Raw genomic sequence first — 19,488 nt, forward strand, 5'->3', positions numbered from 1 at the left:
AGCTACTAAATAACAACAAACCCAGCCAATATTCTGGCCTCTCACTTGCTTGTCCTCTTTAAATTCAATGACCTTTACCTTTCTGTGAAGCCAGTCACTACTTTCTGCCCTTTTTCCCAACTTTCTAACTGAATAACTTCCAGTGCATCTATACTTCAGGTTCAAGGACTCCAGGCCCTTGATTACACTACTCTTTCCCTGCTAGTTTCTTCTGCTTTCCACTTCCCATCACTTCAGAGACTACAGTCTTGCACTCTTGTCCTTTTGTGGCACCTATACAATAAAACCCAACCCAACATCAGAAATAATAATAATAGCTAACATGACTCTATACAGTCAGCAAAAACAAGACCAGGAGCTGACTGTGGTTCAGATCATGAACTTCTTATTGCTAAATTCAGACTTAAATTGAAGAAAGTAGGAAAAACCACTAGACCATTCAGGTATGATCTAAATCAAATCCCTTATAATCAAATCATGTGGAAGTGACAAATAGATTCAAGTGATTAGATCTGATAGACAGAATGTCTGAAGAACTATGGACAGAGGTTTGTAACGTTGTACAGGAAACTGTGATCAAAACCATCCCCAAGGAAGTTAACAATAACACAATAATAGTGGGAGACTTTAATACCCCACTCACACCTATGGATAGATCAACTAAACAGAAAATTAACAAGGAAACACAAACTTTAAATGATACAATAGGCCAGTTAGACTTAATTGATGTCTATAGGACATTTCACCACAAAACAATGAATTTCACCTTTTTCTCAAGCACACACGGAACCTTCTCCAGGATAGATCACATCCTGGGCCATAAATCTAGCCTTGGTAAATTCAAAAAAATTGAAATCATTCCAAGCATCTTTTCTGACCACAATGCAGTAAGATTAGATCTCAATTACAGGAGAAAAACTATTAACAATTCCAACATATGGAGGCTGAACAACACGCTGCTGAATAACCAACAAATCACAGAAGAAATAAAAAAAAAAGAAATCAAAATATGCATAGAAATGAATGAAAATGAAAACATAACAACCCAAAACCTATGGGACACTGTAAAAGCAGTGCTAAGGGGAAACTTCATAGCAATACAGGCATACCTCAAGAAATAAGAAAAAGTCAAATAAATGATCTAACTCTACACCTAAAGCAACTAAAAAAGGAAGAAATGAAGAATCCCAGGGTTAGTAAAAGGAAATAAATCTTAAAAATTGGGGCAGAAATAAATGCAAAAGAAACAAAAGAGACCATAGCAAAAATGAACAAAGCCAAAAACTGGTTCTTTGAAAGGATAAATAAAATTGACAAACCATTAGCCAGACTCATCAAGAAACAAAGGGAGAAAAATCAAATCAATAAAATTAGAAATGAAAATGGAGAGATCACAACAGACAAAACAGAAATACAAAGGATCATAAGAGACTACTATTAGCAATTATATACCAATAAAATGGACAACGTGGAAGAAATGGACAAATTCTTAGAAAAGTACAACTTTCCAAAACTGAACCAGGAAGAAATAGAAAATCTTAACAGACTCATCACAAGCACAGAAATTAAAACTGTAATCAGAAATCTTTCAGCAAACAAAAGCCCAGGTCCAGACGGCTTCCCAGCTGAATTCTACCAAAAATTTTGAGAAGAGCTAACACCTATCCTACTCAAACTCTTCCAGAAAATTGCAGAGGAAGGTAAACTTCCAAACTCATTCTAGGAGGCCACAATCACCCTAATATCAAAACCTGACAAAGATGCCACAGAAAAAGAAAACTACAGGCCAATATCACTGATGAACATAGATGCAAAAATCCTTAACAAAATTCTAGCAATTAGAATCCAACAACACATTAAAAAGATCATACACCATGACCAAGTGGGCTTTATCCCAGGGATGCAAGGATTCTTCAATATCTGCAAATCAATCAATATAATATACCACATTAACAAATTGAAAAATAAAAACCATATGATTATCTCAATAGATGCAGAGCAAGCCTTTGACAAAATTCAACATCCATTTATGATTAAGAAACTCTCCAGAAAGCAGGAATAGAAGGAACATACCTCAACATAATAAAAGCTATATATGACAAACCCACAGCAAACATTATCCTCAATGGTGAAAAATTGAAAGCATTTCCCCTAAAGTCAGGAACAAGACAAGGGTGCCCACTTTCACTACTACTATTCAACATAGTTTTGGAAGTTTTGGCCACAGCAATCAGAGCAGAAAAAGAAATAAAAGGAATCCAAATTGGAAAAGAAGAAGGAAAACTCTCACTGTTTGCAGATGACATGATCATCTACATAGAAAACCTTAAAGACTCCACCAGAAAATTACTAGAGCTAATCAATGAATATAGTAAAGTTGCAGGATGCAAAATCAACACACAGATATCTCTTGCATTCCTATACACTAATAATGAGAAAATAGAGAGATTAAGGAAACAATTCCATTTACCATTGCAATGAAAATAATAAAATACTTAGGAATATATCTGCCTAAAGAAACTAAAGACCTATATATAGAAAACTATAAAACACTGGTGAAAGAAATCAAAGAGGACATTAACAGGTAGAGAAATATACCATGTTCATGGATCAGAAGAATCAGTATAGTGAAAATGAGTATGCTACCCAAAGCAATCTATAGATTCAATGCAATCCCTATCAAGCTACCAACAGTATTCTTCACAGAGCTAGAACAAATAATTTCACAATTTGTATGGAAATACAAAAAACCTCGAATAGCCAAAGCAATCTTGAGAAAGAATGGAAATGGAGGAATCAACCTGCCTGACTTCAGGCTCTATTACAAAGCCACAGTCATCAAGACAGTATGGTACTGGCACAAAGACAGAAATATAGATAAATGGAACAAAATAGAAAGCCCAGAGATAAATCCATGCACCTATGGACACCTTATCTTTGACAAAGGAGGCAAGAATATACAATGGATTAAAGACAATCTCTTTAACAAGTGGTGCTGGGAAAACTGGTCAACCACTTGTAAAAGGATGAAACTAGAACACTTTTTAACACCATACACAAAAATAAACTCAAAATGGATTAAAGATCTAAATGTAAGACCAGAAACTATAAAACTCCTAGAGGAGAACATAGGCAAAACACTCTCCGACATAAATCACAGCAGGATCATCTATGACCCACCTCCAAGAATATCGGAAATAAAAGCAAAAATAAACACATGGGACCTAATTAAAATTAAAAGCTTCTGCACAACAAAGGAAACTATAAGCAAGGTGAAAAGACAGGCTTCTAAATGGGAGAAAATAATAGCAAATGAAGCAACTGACAAAGAATCTCAAAAATCTACAAGCAACTCGTACAGCTTGATTCCAGAAAAATCAACGACCCAATCAAAAAATGGGCCACATTTCTCCAAAGAAGACATACAGATGGCTAACAAACACATGAAAAAATGCTCAACATCACTCATTATCAGAGAAATGCAAATCAAAACCACAATGAGGTATCATTTCATGCCAGTCAGAATGGCTGCCATCCAAAAGTCTACAAGCAATAAATGCTGGAGAGGGCGTGGAGAAAAGGGAACTCTCTTACACTGTTGGTGGGAATGCAAACTAGTACAGCCACTATGGAGAACAGTGTGGAGATTCCTTAAAAAACTGGAAATAGAACTGCCTTATGACCCAACAATCCCACTGCTGGGCATACACACCAAGGAAACCAGAATCGAAAGAGACACGTGTACCCCAATGTTCATCACAGCACTGCTTATAATAGCCAGGACATGAAAACAACCTAGATGTTCATCAGCAGATGAATGGATAAGAAAGCTGTGGTACATATACACAATGGAGTATTACTCAGCCATTAAAAAGAATACATTTGAATCAGTTCTAATGAGGTGGATGAAACTGGAGCCTATTATACAGAGTGAAGTAAGCCCTAAAGAAAAACACCAATACAGTATACTAATGCATATATATGAAATTTAGAAAGATGGTAATGATAACCCTGTATACGAGACAGCAAAAGGGACACAGATGTATAGAACAGTCTTTTGGACTCTGTGGGAGAGGGAGAGGGTGGGATGATTTGGGAGAATGGCATTAAAATTTGTATAATATCATATAAGAGATGAATCACCAGTCTAGGTTCAATGAAGGATATAGGATGCTTGGGGCTGGTGCACTGGGATGACCCGGAGGTATGGTACGGGGAGGGAGGTGAGAGGGGGATTCAGGATGGGGAACACATGTACACCCTTGGCAGATTCATGTTGATGTATGGCAAAACCAATACAATATTGTAAAGTAATTAGCCTCCAATTAAAATAAATAAATTTAAATTAAAAACAACAACAACAACAAAAAACCATCCCCAAAGGGGAAAAAATGCAAAATGGTTGTCAGAGGAGTCCTTACAAATAGCTAAGAAAAGAAGAGAAGAGAAAGGAAAAGAAGAAAATGAAAGATATATTCACCTGAATGCAGAGTTCCAAAAAATAGCAAGGAGAGATAACAAAGCCTTAGTGATCAATGCAAAGAAATAAAGGAAAAGAATAGAATGGGAAAGACTAGAGATCTCTTCAAGAAAATTAGAGATATCATGGGAACAATTCATGCAAAGATGGGCACAATAAAGGACAGATATAGTATGGACCCAACAGAAGCAGAAGATACTAAGAAGAGGTGGCAAGAACACAGAGAAGAACTATACATAAAAGATCTTCATGACCCAGATAACCACGATGGTGTGATCACTCACCTAGAGCCAGACATCCTGGAGTGCAAAGTCAAGCGAGCCTTAAGAAGCATTACTATGAACAAAGCTAGTGGAGGCGATAGAATTCCAGTTGAGTTATTTTAAATCCTAAAAGATGATTGCTGTGAAAGTGTTGCACTCAACATGCCAGCAAATTTGGAAAACTCAGCAGTGGTCACAGGACTGGAAAAAGTCAGTTTTCATCCCAATCCCAAAGAAAGGCAATGCCAAAGAATATTCATACTACCGCACAATTGCACTCACCTCACATGCTAGCAAAGAAATGCTCAAAATTCTCCAAGCTAGGCTTCAACAATATGTGAACCAAGAACTTCCAGATGTTCAAGCTGAATTTAGAAAAGACAGAGGAACCAGAGATCAAATTGTCAACATCCATTGGATCGTAGAAAAAGCAAGAGATTGCCAGGAAAACATCTTCTTCTTCTTCATTGACTACACTAAAGCCTTTGACTGTGTGGATCACAATAAACTGGAAAATTCTGAAAGAGATGGGAATACCAGACCACCTCACCTGCCTCCTGAGAAATGTGTATGCAAGTCAAGAAGCAACAGTTAGAACCAAACATGGAACAACAGACTGGTTCCAAATTGGAAAAGGAGTACACCAAGGTTGTATATTGTCACCCTGCATATTTAACTTGTATGCAGAGTACCTCATGTGAAATGCCAGACATGGATGAAGCTCAAGCTGGAATCAAGATTGCCAGGAGAAATATCAATAACCTCAGATATGCAGATGACACCACCCTTATGGCAGAAATCAAAGAAGAACTAAAGAGCGTCTTGATGAAAGTGAAAGAGGAGAGTGAAGAAGCTGACTTAAAACTCAACATTCAAAAAACTAAGATCATGTTATCCGGTCCCATCACTTCATGGCAAATAGATGGGGAAACAGTGACAGACTTTATTTTCTTGGACTCCAAAATCACAGTGGATGGTGACTGCAGCCTTGAAATTAAAAGATGCTTGCTCCTTGGAAGAAAAGCCATGACCAACCTAGACAGCATATTAAAAAGCAGAAACATTATTTTACTGACAAAGTTCCGTCTAGTCAAAGCTAAGATTTTTCCTGTAGTCGTGTATGGATGTGAGAGTTGGACCATAAAGAAAGCTGAGGTGCTGAAGAATTGATGCTTTTGAACTGTGGTATTGAAGAAGACTCTTAAGAGTCCCTTCGACTGCAAGGAGATCACACCAGTCACTCTTAAAGGAAATCAGTCCTGAATGCTAATTGGAAGGACTGATGCTGAAGCTGAAGCTCCAATACTTTTGGCCACCTGATGGGTAGAACTGACTCATTAGAAAAGACCCTGATGCTGGGAAAGATTGAAGTTAGGAGGAGAAGGGGATGACAGAGGATGAGACGGTTGAGTGGTTATTACCCACTTGATGGACATGAGTTTGAGTATGCTCCAGGAGTTGGTGTTGCACAGGGAAGCCTGGTGTGCTGAAGTCCATGGGGTCACAAAGAGTCAGACACAACTAAGAGACTGAACTGAACTGAATGTGGACTGTGTGCTTACAGTACACAATATTCCAGATGTTCTTCTAAGTTTAAGGAATTGTCTTTTTAAGTCTTCATAATAGCCTTGTGAGGTAGGTATTTTTATTATTTCCATTTTGCAAATGAGGAAACTAAAGTGAAGTTTCTGTCTACTGAGTAATATCTCTAGAATATGAACCCAAGCAGTTTTCCACTAGAACCCAAGCTCTTAACTACTGCTTTAGACTGTCTTCCAAACCAGTTGTCTTCTCCCCCTGAGCCATTTTATGGACAGAGTAGGTTTGGCTAGACAGAGAGTATAGAAAGAACTCATCCCTGGGTTCAGTAACTCTCTTGACACTTTTCCAGCTAAGCCAGGAAACACAAAATTTTCAACCATTTAAAAAATGTAAAAATATCCTTAGCTTTCAGGCCTAAGCTTGCCCAACTCTGCTCTAGATGCTTCACAAGATTTTGCTATGCCCTTAGGTTATAGTGGAGTCACACAGGAATTCGAATCCCGGCTTTAGTACTTACCGGTTATGTGGCCTTGGGCATGTATCTCCCCCTTCTCCTTTTTTCCCCCCCTCCCTTTTAAAGGAGATTTTCTAGAAGCCTCAAAGAGTGCTTCCACTTATATTTCATTGGCTGAAACTCAGTGATAGCGGTCTACCTAACTGAAAGGGAGGCTGGGAGGTTAGGCTAGGTGACCATATGTACCCAGGTGAAAACTGGGGTTTTGTTACTGAGGCTGCAGGAGGGTATGGGTGATGGGGTAGAAAACACAATTTGTCATACATTTCTTATCTACAGCCCTGTCTGAATATTCTGAGCCCTGGAATAGGCTGAATAGGTAGAAACATTTTGACGTTTCTACGTTATGCTGAGCTAATGTGTAGCTCCACTTATTATTTAGTTCTGCTGAAGCTGAAGTTCTACTACTTTAAACCAGACACTGAACTTAGTCACAGCTACCTGCTTGGAAACGTGCCTCATGGAGTAATGATGATAAACTTATATGAGAGAAACCAGACTTTAAAGTCAAAGTAGTCTCTGTACAGCCTGTGTAAACTCCTGTTAGCACTGACAAAAAGTGTCATCCCCCAAAGTTTTAGGATACTGCCATTTTAGATTTCTTTTGTCATGTTGGATTTTCCATATTCTTCCAAAGTTCTGGATCAAATTTTAGCTTCCCTGGTGGCTTGGCTGGCAAAATTATGGATAGGATTCTGAGATTAACACATTTCTGGTGATGACAGTGCTTTGGAGAATGAAGTGTAAACATGGACTTTTTCTACCATGATAGTAAAAATTCAAAATAAATAGGTATGATGATCTTAAATATTTTGCATTAGGTTTTTTTTTCTCCTCTAAATGCTTGTCTCCACAGTACCTGGGCTGTTTTAAAGTTGATAATGGTGATATTTGAGTAAATGGTGCCTTGGTTGACCATCTCCAAAGGATTCTTGATAGGCTGAATCTTACTGAAGATCTCTGTCTTAGCATCTGTTATCAAAGTACTTATCTAGATACAAGAGAAAGTCTTCCAAAGTCATAAAAACAATCATGCAGAAATGGTTTCTACAGAGCACTCGGAGTTGTTGCTCAGTCACTGAGTCATATCTGACTCTTTGCAGCCCCATGGATTGCAGCATGCCAGGCTCCTCTGTCCTCCACTATCTCCCAGAGTTCGCTCAAATTCATGTCCATTGAATCAGTGGTGCTACGTAACCATCTCATCCTCTGCTACCCTCTTCTCCTTTTGCCTTCAGTCTTCAAGCATCAGGGTCTTTTCCAGTGAGTTGGCTTTTTGCATCAGGTGGCCAAAGTATTAGAACTTCAGCTTCAGCAGAACTAAAGAATAAGGGAAGCCACACATTAGCTCAGCATAAGGTAGAAACATCAAAATGCAAGATCAGAGGATATTCTTCAACTTAGAAATTCAGGTCAGATAGCAAGAGCTCTGGTTATATTGCTGTAGAGCAGATTTCCGCCCCACCCCCCAAACTTAGTTCAGTTCAGTTGCTCAGCGTCCAACTCTTTGAGATCCCATGGACTGCAGCATACGAGGCTTCCCTGTCTATCAACAACTCCCGGAGCTTGCTCAAACTCATGTCCATCGAGTCAGTGATGCCATCCAACCATCTTATCCTCTGCCATCCCCTTCTCCTCCTGACTTCAATCTTTCCCAGCACCAGGGTCTTTTCCAATGAGTCAGTTCTTCCCATCAGGTGGCCAAAAGTATTGGAGCTTCAGCTTCAGCATCAGTCCTTCCAATGAATATTCAGGGTTGATTTCCTTTAGGATTGACAGGTGTGATCTCCTTGCAGTCCAAGGGACTCTCAAGAGTTTTCTCTAGCGCCAGAGTTCAAAAGCATCCACAGAACACACTGCTTTACAGATGCCCAGAAAATAGGTCATTACAAAAGATTATATGTATCACATCAAAAAATTATGGAGTGGGGGCTTCCCTGGTGGTCCAGTGGTTAAGAATCTTCCTTGCAATGCAGGGTACATCCCTTGTCCAGGAAGATCCTACATGCTGCAACTACTCACGCATTCTAGAGCCTGTGCTCCACAATGAAAGAAGCCACCACAAGAAGAAGCCCACACACCTCAAATAGAGAAAAACCCTCATGAAGCAATGAAGACCGAGGGCAGGCAAAAACTAGAATAAATAGGAATTATTAAAAAATACTAGGGTGGCATGGGGAGTCTTAGATTATTTGAATTTAGAGGGGTAAAACTTTCTATCTGGATGGAAATGACATGATTTTATACTGTTATGGAACAAAAAGAACATGTTTTATTTACACTATTTATACACTATGGTTTTGTGTTTCTGACAGTTGGCAAAAACTATTTTGCTTTTGTGGAAATAGTGGGAGTACATGTCTGTCTGTTGGGCTTTCCTGCTGCTGCTGTTGCTAAGTCACTTCAGTTGTGTCCGACTCTGTGTGACCCCATAGATGGCAGCCCACCAGGCTCCCCTGTCCCTGGGATTCTCCAGGCAAGAACGCTGGAGTGGGGTGCCATCGCCTTCTCCATGGGCTTCCCTACTTCAAAGCTGTTTTATGCTGAAACGTATCCTCTCCAAAGTGGAAAACCATCATCTTCTTGAGGGCTTTATTTGATGATGTTATTATCACATTAACCAGAGACATCTGGGTTTTATGTGTTTTGGGTCACCTAGAGTATCTATATAGAATGAATTGATTTATTGTGAAGTTGATATATAAATGACTTTTCTTGGATGCCTGCTGATTCTTTGCTGCTAAGTAATGCATCTTTGGACTTTGAGAATGGGATCATATTAAAAAGAAACCTATAGAAATACTTACTAAGGCTTTCATCTCTAACTTCTTTGAGGGATAATGAAGCAATCAGTCTATTTGATCTGAGGGGCTTTTTATTCTCTCTAAAAAGATAGATAAACAAAATGCATTTTCCCCAGTTGTAAAAGTAATCCATATTTATTATAGAAAAAGTTAGAACACAGACAAAATTACAAAGGAAAAATAAAAATCATCCATAGGCCCACTCCCCAGCAATAACAATGTTAAACCCTTTGACAAACATCCTTTGAGATGGTCAAATTAAATTATAATTGTCTTTGAACTAGTTAAACATACCCAGCGGGATACCCTAAAGTGATTTGTGGATAGGCTTGTTGCAGGGGAGAGGGAGGGCTGGCTTTAGCCTCACTATTATCCAACAACTGCTCTCACTTCACACTTTGCTGGAAGGAACATCTGTAAAACATGAGTCTTCCTAAATGTACTAATTGCTAATCTTCAGCACATACCCAAGCAATCCTTTCAGTATGTGTTTGTCAATACTTTTTGGAGATATTTGGTTTCTAGGATGACATTTTTGTGATGCCTCGATAATAGGAGCAGTAGAGGCATTGTTTCCTTAAAGATATGAACACGTTTCCTTCTGCTGTGTGAGAGGTGTGACATTGAAGGATATGGTCCTATCATCTCAGATTATAGCAGCCACTTCCCTGCTTTCTGAAATCCATGAGGTCCATGCCAGAAGCAAAGACATGTAACATTTGCTGAGCCACTTTATTACCTTGGTGTGTCAGAATGGACATTAGTGGTGATGTTTGCTTATTAAAGTCGCTCAGTCGTGTCCGATTCTTTGCAACCCCATGAACCCATGGAATTCTCTAGGCCAGAATACTGGAGTGGGTGGCCTTTCCCTTCTCCAGGGGATCTTCCCAGCCCAGGGATCGAACCCAGGTCCCCCGCATTGCAGGCAGATTCTTTACTAGCTGAGCCACAAGGGAAGCTTCCCTAGTGGCTCAGACGATAAAGCGTCTGTCTGCAATGCAGGAGACCCGGGTACAATCCCTGGGTTGGGAAGATCCCCTGGAGAAGGAAATGGCAACCCACTCCAGTATTCTTGCCTGGAAAATCCTATGGACCACGGAGCCTGGTAGGTTACCGTCCATGGGGTCGCAAAGAGTCGGACACGACTGAGTGACTTCACTTCACTTCACTTGCTTATGAAGACATGAAGGCTTCTGGGGCAATCATCTTTGTATTCCCTCTAATACCACACAGTGCCTGAAGCCTAGTAGTTGAATTGTATTTAATAAGAATATTGGGCTTCCCAGGTGGCTCAGTGGTAAAGAATCTGCCTGCAATGCAGAAGATGTGGGTTTGATCCCTGAGTTGGGAAGATCCCCTCAAGATCCTCTGAAATGGCACCCCACTCCAGTATTCTTGCCTGGGAAATCCCATGGACAGAGGAGCCCACGGGCCACAGTTCATAGGGTTGCAAAGAATTGGATGTGATATAGCGACTAAACAACAGTAAGAGAATTGGAAGTGGTGTTAAGAATAATCATCAAAGATCACTTGAGGACATATATTGACACTAGCTCATTTCTGATACCACTGGTTAAGATATAACCAGTGGCATCAGATATAAGAAATCCAGACTTTTAGCTGTGATTGTCATCCTTCCTGGATGTGATGCTAGCCCCAATAACCTAACTACTAGGAATGGAGGTAGGTATAAGAATAATCCATAGACAATACAAGGGCATGGCTGCAATGTGCAGCCGTTTGCCACTTAACTCTGCCCTTTCTACCGTGAGGTGTCCTTCTAATGGCCAAAGGATGTCACCTGCTCTCTTGGGAACCTTCAAGAAAAGAAATACATGTACAGGAAAAGTACTTTGTTTCTGTATTATATGAGGCATAGTTTTTCAAAGTGCAGTCTCAAGACTATCTGCACCAGAATCCCCTTTATTGCCTTATAAAAATGCAGGGTTCTATGTGTTTGTTTTTTTTTTTTAATTTGACGGTGCTGTCTTTGCTTTGAGCGGGCTTTCTCTAGTTGCACTGCGCAGGCTTCTCACTGAGATAGCTTGTTGTAGAGCATAGACTCTAGGCTGTGTGGGCCCCAGTGGTTGCGGTGCCCCAAGGCCTGTGGGATCTCAGTTCCTGGACCAAGGATCGAATCCATGTCCCCTTCACTGGCAGGCAGATTTTTAACCACCAGACCACCAAGGAAGCTCCAAAATGCAGGGTCATGATTCCCGTTCACAGTTGTGATAATGTTTTTTAAAGATACTCAGAAGTAAATATGAAAAATGTGTAGGATCTATCTGAAGAAAGCTTTCAAAAATTGTAATGAGTCACCAAAGATTTTAGTACCTAGAAAGGTGTACAGTATCTTACTGTGTGAAGGAAGATGTACCCTCAACACTATACACTAAGTTGAAAGAGAATTTTAACTGGTAAAAATATTTGTAATAGATAAAATAGCTAACAGGCTAATTCCTGACTATATGAATAAAATTAGAACAACCAAAGAGAAATCAGCAAAGAAATCAAGCGTTTCGTAGGAGAATTATAAGTGGCCAATAAACTTATTCAAAGCTGTTGAACTATATTCAGAATTTCAGAAATGCTAATAAAAATGAGATCATCTGTTATATTTACAAAGATGAAAAATTTGATAATAATACCCATTGTAGGCAAAGTGGTAAAGTATGTATTCATTAGAGCATTTTTTGTTTCAAAGCATTGGGAAATGATTAAAATATTTTGTATTCACATGATTCAGTCCCAACAATTCTAAAATATATTTGGATATACTTTAACTTGAATATATGTTAATTTCATAAATCATTGCTGACACATAATGAAACACAAAAATAAAAAATTACATGTTCAATATGCAAACCATGTAAATATTTATGTGTGTACAGGAAGGATACCCCAAAGAGATGATTAATTATGCTATTTTGCTTTATATTTTTTGTTTTTAAAATTTTCCATGTTGATCAATCAGGAAAAAAAAAGCTGTGAACATTAATAAACAAAAAGATAACTCATGTTATCCTGTGAGAACTGGTGTCATGGTAGAATACTCCACACTGATATATCTTGGAGATTGTCCACATTAGTTTATGTAGAAAAATAGTTTGTTCTTTTATATACAGTTATAATAGTAAAATGAAATCCTTTATTGATGAATATTTGTTTATAATCTTTCGCTCTTATCAACCATAGTAAAATAAATGATTTGTGCCTAGCTCATTTCACATGTATGTAACTCTACCTATAAAGTCCTAGAAGTGGAATTTCTGAGTTAGAATATTTTTTTGTTTGTAATTTTGATGCAGATTGCCAAATTGCCCTTCATAGAATTTTATTTAATCAGACACTATCATAAGTCATGTAAGACAAAGCCTATTCCCTTACCAACACCGTCATCAAACTTAATAAGGTTAGAGATCTTTCCTTCAGAGATATTTGTATTTCTTTTTCTGGTAACTGCCTCTTCATGTCTCTCCCTCTTTGCATGTTAAGAAAATTAGTCCTTGCCTAGAGATTAGTTGCAAATATTTGACGCGTGTGATTATTTGTCTTTTAACTATGGTGATTTGGGGGTTTCCCACGTGGTGCTAGTGGTAAAGAACCTGGCTGCCAACTCAGGAGATGGAAGACTTGGGTTCGATCCCTGAGTCAGGAAGATCCTCTGCAGAAGGTCACGGCAACCCACTCCAGTATTCTTGCCTGGAGAATCCCTATGGACAGAAGAACCTGGTGGGCTATAGTCAGTGGGGTCGCAAGAGTTGGACAGGACTGCAGTGACTTAGCACATAGCACACATGGTGATTTTTGCCATGCTGAAAAGATTTTAATTTCTATAGCTAAATTTTATTGCTTTTAGATTCCTTATACATATTTTTTGAGATGGGTATCAGTTTTTTTTTTTTTTTCCAGGTGGCAACCCACTGACCCAACTCAATTTATTGAATAATCATGTTTTCCTCTACTGATTTCAGGTGCTGTTTATCACATATTCAATTCAATATATATTTAGGTTTATTTTTGGAATTTCTATTGTTTTATTGAATTATCTACCAATTCATTTGCCAGCACCATAGTGTTTTATCTATTGCAAGTTTATGTTTTAATGTGCCAGAGGGCTTATCTCCCTTCGTTATCCTTTTTCAGAAATTCCCTGACTTTCTTATTTGTTCAGTTCATTAAAAAAAAAAAAGCCTGAGAGATTGTTAAATTTAACTTAAGGAGAATTGACATCGTTATGATGCTGATTCATGTGTCACAAGTATTTTAAAGTTTTCTTCATATCAATCTTGCACATTTCTTGTATTTATTGCTAGGCATTTACCTTCTTTTGGTGGCCATTGTAATTGAGTATATCTTTCGTTAAATCTCACTGCTGGTTGTTTGTATACATGAAAGCTATTTTATTTATGTACCTAGACAGTGTACTGAATTCGCTTATTCTCTGTCATAGTTTCTCCGTTGATGATCTTGGAGTTGCCAGGTGTTTAATCATATTTACAAATGGTGCTAATTCTACCTCCTCCTTTCCAATTTTTAAACTATTTTCTATAGTCTGGTTGCAATGCATGCATGCATATGTTTTCCATTTTTGTAATTCATTAGTTTCTGCTTTTACTTCATTCCTTGTTTTTGTTTACTTGTTATATCTCATACTTTTTCAGTTGGATGTTACTTTTCTGAGCACTGTTCTAGCATTATTCTGATGTTCCTGGTTTCTAGAATTTTCATGATAGCAATTTTGTAGATACTCTGAAATTTTCGTTTGGATTTCTTATTTAATCCAAGAATTGTTTGAGATTTGGGGGGAGGTCCTATTATATATATATTTTGTTCATTTCTCTTTCATGAGAAAAGTCATGTTTTCTATCTTTACTTTTTGGAATTGATTGTTTTCTTTATAGATTAATTCAGTCAAATTTTATAGAAGTTCACATTAGACCTTAATATTATCAAAGAAAACTTAGATATAGATAATTATTAGTACACTATTGTACACACAAGAAACCAGTAATGAATCAGTTTCATCTAGCAAGGGAAAAAATGAGAATTTGTGTAGTTTGGAAACCATGGGTTTTATTTGGCGGTGGGGGTGAGCTGCAGATGAGCTGGCACCCAGCAAAAAGACCAGTCAAGGTATTCTGACCTTAGTCACTTTGATGTGTCAAAAAGAACAGTTGCAGCTGTTTAAGGCCTCTTCAGAAGACTGAGTTTTGCTGTTAGCATGGGTGCCAGGCTCTGTCAGTATCCTTTGTTATACTGTCCATCTTAGTTATGCCAGGTTTGTACCATTTCCCTTCTCAAAAGGCATTTCTTTCTTAAGTTGCTCAGCTGTGTCCAATTCTGCTACCCCATGGACTGTAGTCCCCCAGGCTCCTCTATCCATGGAATTCTCCAGGCAAGAATACTGGTGTTGGTAGCCATTCCGTTCTCCAGGGGATCTTTCCGACCCAGAGATGAAACCCAAATCTCTTGCACTGCAGGTTTCCGACCCAGAGATGAAACCCAAATCTCTTGCACTGCAGGGAGATTCTTTACTGTCTGAGCAACCAGAGAAGCCCTTGTCAATTAAGTCTACCACAATATGTTAAGATTTTCTATCTTTTGTTTAATTACTGATCTCTCATGGACCAAGATGAATGTTTCCTCCTGTTTTATTTTTCCTTATATCCTTTATAGATTTTACTTAATATTGTTGCAAGGTTATTTGATCCAGAGTTCGTAACTGTTCACCCTTATTTTGAATTGTAACCTTTAGCATTACAAATGCCCCCATTCCACCCCATTTCCTGCTGATTTAGGCCTGAATCCAGCCACATCTATTATTAAGAAGTTGCTGGTTGTTTTTATCTCTTTACTCATCCTTCTGTCTTCAACCCTTGTGAATCATTTTGTTGTTGTAGGTCTTTCATATGGCATAGATTTGAGTTTTCCTTTGTGATTCAGTCTGAAATTCTTTTTCTCTAAATAGTTGAGTTTAGCTCATTTACATTTATTAGTTTGATATATTTGCTCTTAGTTATGCCATAGTTATACTCTCCATATTTATATCTTTTAAAGAATTTTACTATAGACTCATTGCTTTGTCTTTTGTGTGTAGGTTTTTGTGAGGTTTGTATTTTTGTTCCCATGGTTATTTACATTTGTAATACCTTGACTTTATAATATCCTCCATTTACCTATTTATTTAGTCAAACTGCTCTTTTTTGGCCATGCTGCATGGCTTGTGGGAATCTTAGCTCCCTAACCAGGGAGCAAACCTGGGCCACCGGTGTTGGAAGCATGGAGTCCTAAGCACTGGACTGCTAGCGAATTCTGAGCCAGCCTTTCAGCATCTGTAATTCTCTTAAGTGCTGACAGACTGATAAACTAGACTTCATTAAAATTAAAAACTTCTGCTCTACAAAAGACAATGTCATGAGATTAAGAAGACAAGCCACAGACTGGAAGAAAATATTTGCAAAATACATCTAATAAAGGACTATTCCCCAAAATATACAGCAAACAATCTGACTTAAAAATGGGCTAAAGACCTTGACAGATAATTCATTAAAGATTATATAGTTGTCAGATAAGCACATGAAATGATATTCCACATCAATTGTCATCAGGAAAATGTAAATTAACCCCCACCTATTAGAATGACTAAAATTTGTAGCATTGACAACACCAAATGCTGGCAAGGATGTGGAACAAAAGTCATTCATTGCTGGTGGGAACACAAAATGCTAGAGCCACTCTGGAAGACAGTTTGGTAGTTTCTTACAAACTAGACATGCTCTTATCCTAAGATTCAGCAGTTTCACTCCTTGGAGCTGAAAACTTGTGTCTATAGTAAAACCTGCACATGAATGTATACAGCAGCTTTGTTCATAATTTCTGAACTTGGAATCAACCACAGTGTCCTTTTAAGTGAGCGGATAACTGTGATCCACCCAAACAGTGGAATATTATTCAACACTAAAATGAACTATCAAGCCATGAAAAGACATGAAGGAAACTTCAATACATAATTACTAAGTGAAAGAAAAGGCCACATACTGTATGATCCCAACTATGACATTCCAGAAAATGCAAAGTATGGGACAAGGAAAAAAATCAGTGGTTACCTAGGGGTAAGGGGTGGGGATTGCATGAGGAAGAACCAGTGGGTGGAGCAGACTTCCAGTAGTGAGACTACATGGTGGAACAGATACTATTACACATTTGTAGGGCTTCCCTGGTGCTCAGAGGTTAACGCATCTGCCTCCAACGTGGGAGACCTGGGTTCAATCCCTGGGTCGGGAAGATCCCCTGGAGAAGGAAATGGCAACCCACTCCAGTATTCTTGCCTGGAGGATCCCATGGACGGAGGAGCCTGGTAGGCTACAGTCCACGGGGTCGCAGAGTCGGACACGACTGAGTGACTTCACCTTACCTTACCTTACACATTTGTAACTGTATGCCATTGCACCTTCATAAGTTTACAATGGTGATAGTAGGAATGTGCACCACCAAGAGTAAACCAAAATGTTCATAATGGGTGACTATGTCGGTTCATCACTTGTAACAAATATACCATTCTAGTGGGGATGTTGATAATGGGGGAGACCGTGCATGTGTAGGGGCAGGAAGAAGTTATCTTCTCAATTTTGCTGTGAACACGAAACTGCTCTTAAAAAGAGTCATAAAAATTTTTAATTGAAAAAGGGGTGGTGGGGGTTAGGAATAGGGTAGAAGGTATCCTTCTCGTAGGAAGCAGGAGCCTGGTTTTGATGCTTTTAACTATTTTTTCCCCTTAATATAAGAGATTTTAAAAACCAAGTTGAATGATCCCTTAACCAAGATAATTTTAAACTGAGTTGTGGATGATAAACCATTCTAATTCTTCAAGTGGCAAGTTAAATGTAAGCTGCTTGAGGCTAGGGAGATGTCTTTCACTATGGGCTTAATAAGCTGAGTTATCGATGAATATAAACTTATCACATGGGACTCAGAATCACCTTAATGCAAAGCTACCTGCCCCGGTTTGGAATGCTTGTTGCTTTTCTTAAATTCAGCCTTAAAAAACAATGTGTATGTGTATTAACAATGTGCAAACAACAACAAACAATGTATATTAACTGTTGCTAAACCATGCCACTGTGCCAGAGTAAGTGACATTACATAGAACAAATTAAAGAAATACTTTTGATCGATGTAACTTCCTAACCCTGCTAAAAATTTTACTCTTCAAAACAAATTTTATCTGTTAAATTTTACATTGAATTAAGTAGCAATGATACTTAACTGAACAGACCATTCTCACTCACTGTCAGCCCTGTGCCTTCTCACACCTTTGGCCATTTCACACGTTCCTACTTTTGAAATCAGACGTCAAATTTTCTACAGCTTGCATTATTCTTTTGCAAATTATACACTGCAATTCTAACATTCTAATAACTATTTTGAGTTCAAAAGGCCAGAAAGGTAGTATCAAATACACTTCTGTGGGCTCTGGTCTCCGCTGTATGGAATACATAATCAATGGATAAATGTTTCCCACCACTATGGTGATATTCTTCATTGGGATAGCTTTTACTTCATAAGTGTAATTATGATTCCAAGTCTGACTTACATGATGACATGATTTAATGAAGCTGCAAATATACAAATTTATATTTAAAACAAAACACCAAAACCACTTTAACGAAAACTAGTTTTATTTTAAAATTAAGTGCATAGCACTCATCTAATTCCATTGGTGTGGACTTTAGCACCATACTTGCTATTTGCAATTAATGTCATAACAGATACATTTTGGTTTGCAGTCTATATTTGAGTAGTGTTTAGTGGACTTTGGTAAAGCCCTTTATACATATCATTAATTTCTTCACAGTACACATTTAATGGTGGTCCGGTAATCTCAAAAACCAAAAAACCTGCTTTAAAGACTAATCAATAAATTAAACAAAACAAAACCCACACAACTCCCCCCACCCACAGCCCCCCAAAGCTAGCAGTTGTGAGCTGTATTTATACTGAAACCTAATGTTTTAAAAATAGTACTGGTTTCTCCAACCACCCCATCCCACCCTACCCTGGGTATGCAGCAATAGTAACCAATTATTTATTTTACTCTCTGCCCCCCCTCCCCCAAATTAGTCCAGTGTTCTTTAGTTTTTTAAAATATAAACTGGGAAAGTGTTACAGGCTTTTTAAAAAGGCATATTCTTCTATAACAAGAATGACATTTAAACCAATCAGTAAAAGCATTTGACAAGACATTTAAATTACCATAGGCACCAGTTGTTGTTTCAAGTTGGGATCTTTATCCCAATATCTTACATTCATAGTATTATTGAGGTAGTTAAAATACTGAAAATTGGACTCCAGGTTGCTAGGTTCTGAATGTGAATGATATATTCTCTTTTGAACCCACTTTCCCCCAAATAATTCAAGTTCTCTTGAGGTAAGGACTACCAAAATCCAATAAGCAGCCTTCTATAAAGAGAAAAGTGATGATACTTTCAGAAAACAATTTTCATACTTGAAAAATCTGCCATGAGTGAGTGTTCTTACCTGAGTAGTTTTTCATTTTATCTACCAGACTAATAAATCCATATCATGCCCTATGTACTCTAATGATAAAAGTTACCTTTCATTTAAGGAAAGGATATTCTGTAAGAACTGAAGAAGCCACCCACCCACATTCGTCTACTGGAGCCATCTGGATCAATCCATTGCTGTGATGAGTCCCTTCCCTTCGTAACAAAAGCCATTGGCTTGATTATTGAGACTCCTGCTGCATACCCATAACGTCTTTATAATAAGAAGCTTGTCTTCAATGCATATTACGGCAGTCACATACCTGCCATGCAGTTTCCCTTCTATTCAAGTGCTATCTTTAAAAAAAAACACACAAAC

This window comes from Capra hircus, chromosome 26 (genome assembly GCF_001704415.2).
Source record: "Capra hircus breed San Clemente chromosome 26, ASM170441v1, whole genome shotgun sequence".
Taxonomy (NCBI): Eukaryota; Metazoa; Chordata; class Mammalia; order Artiodactyla; family Bovidae; genus Capra; species Capra hircus.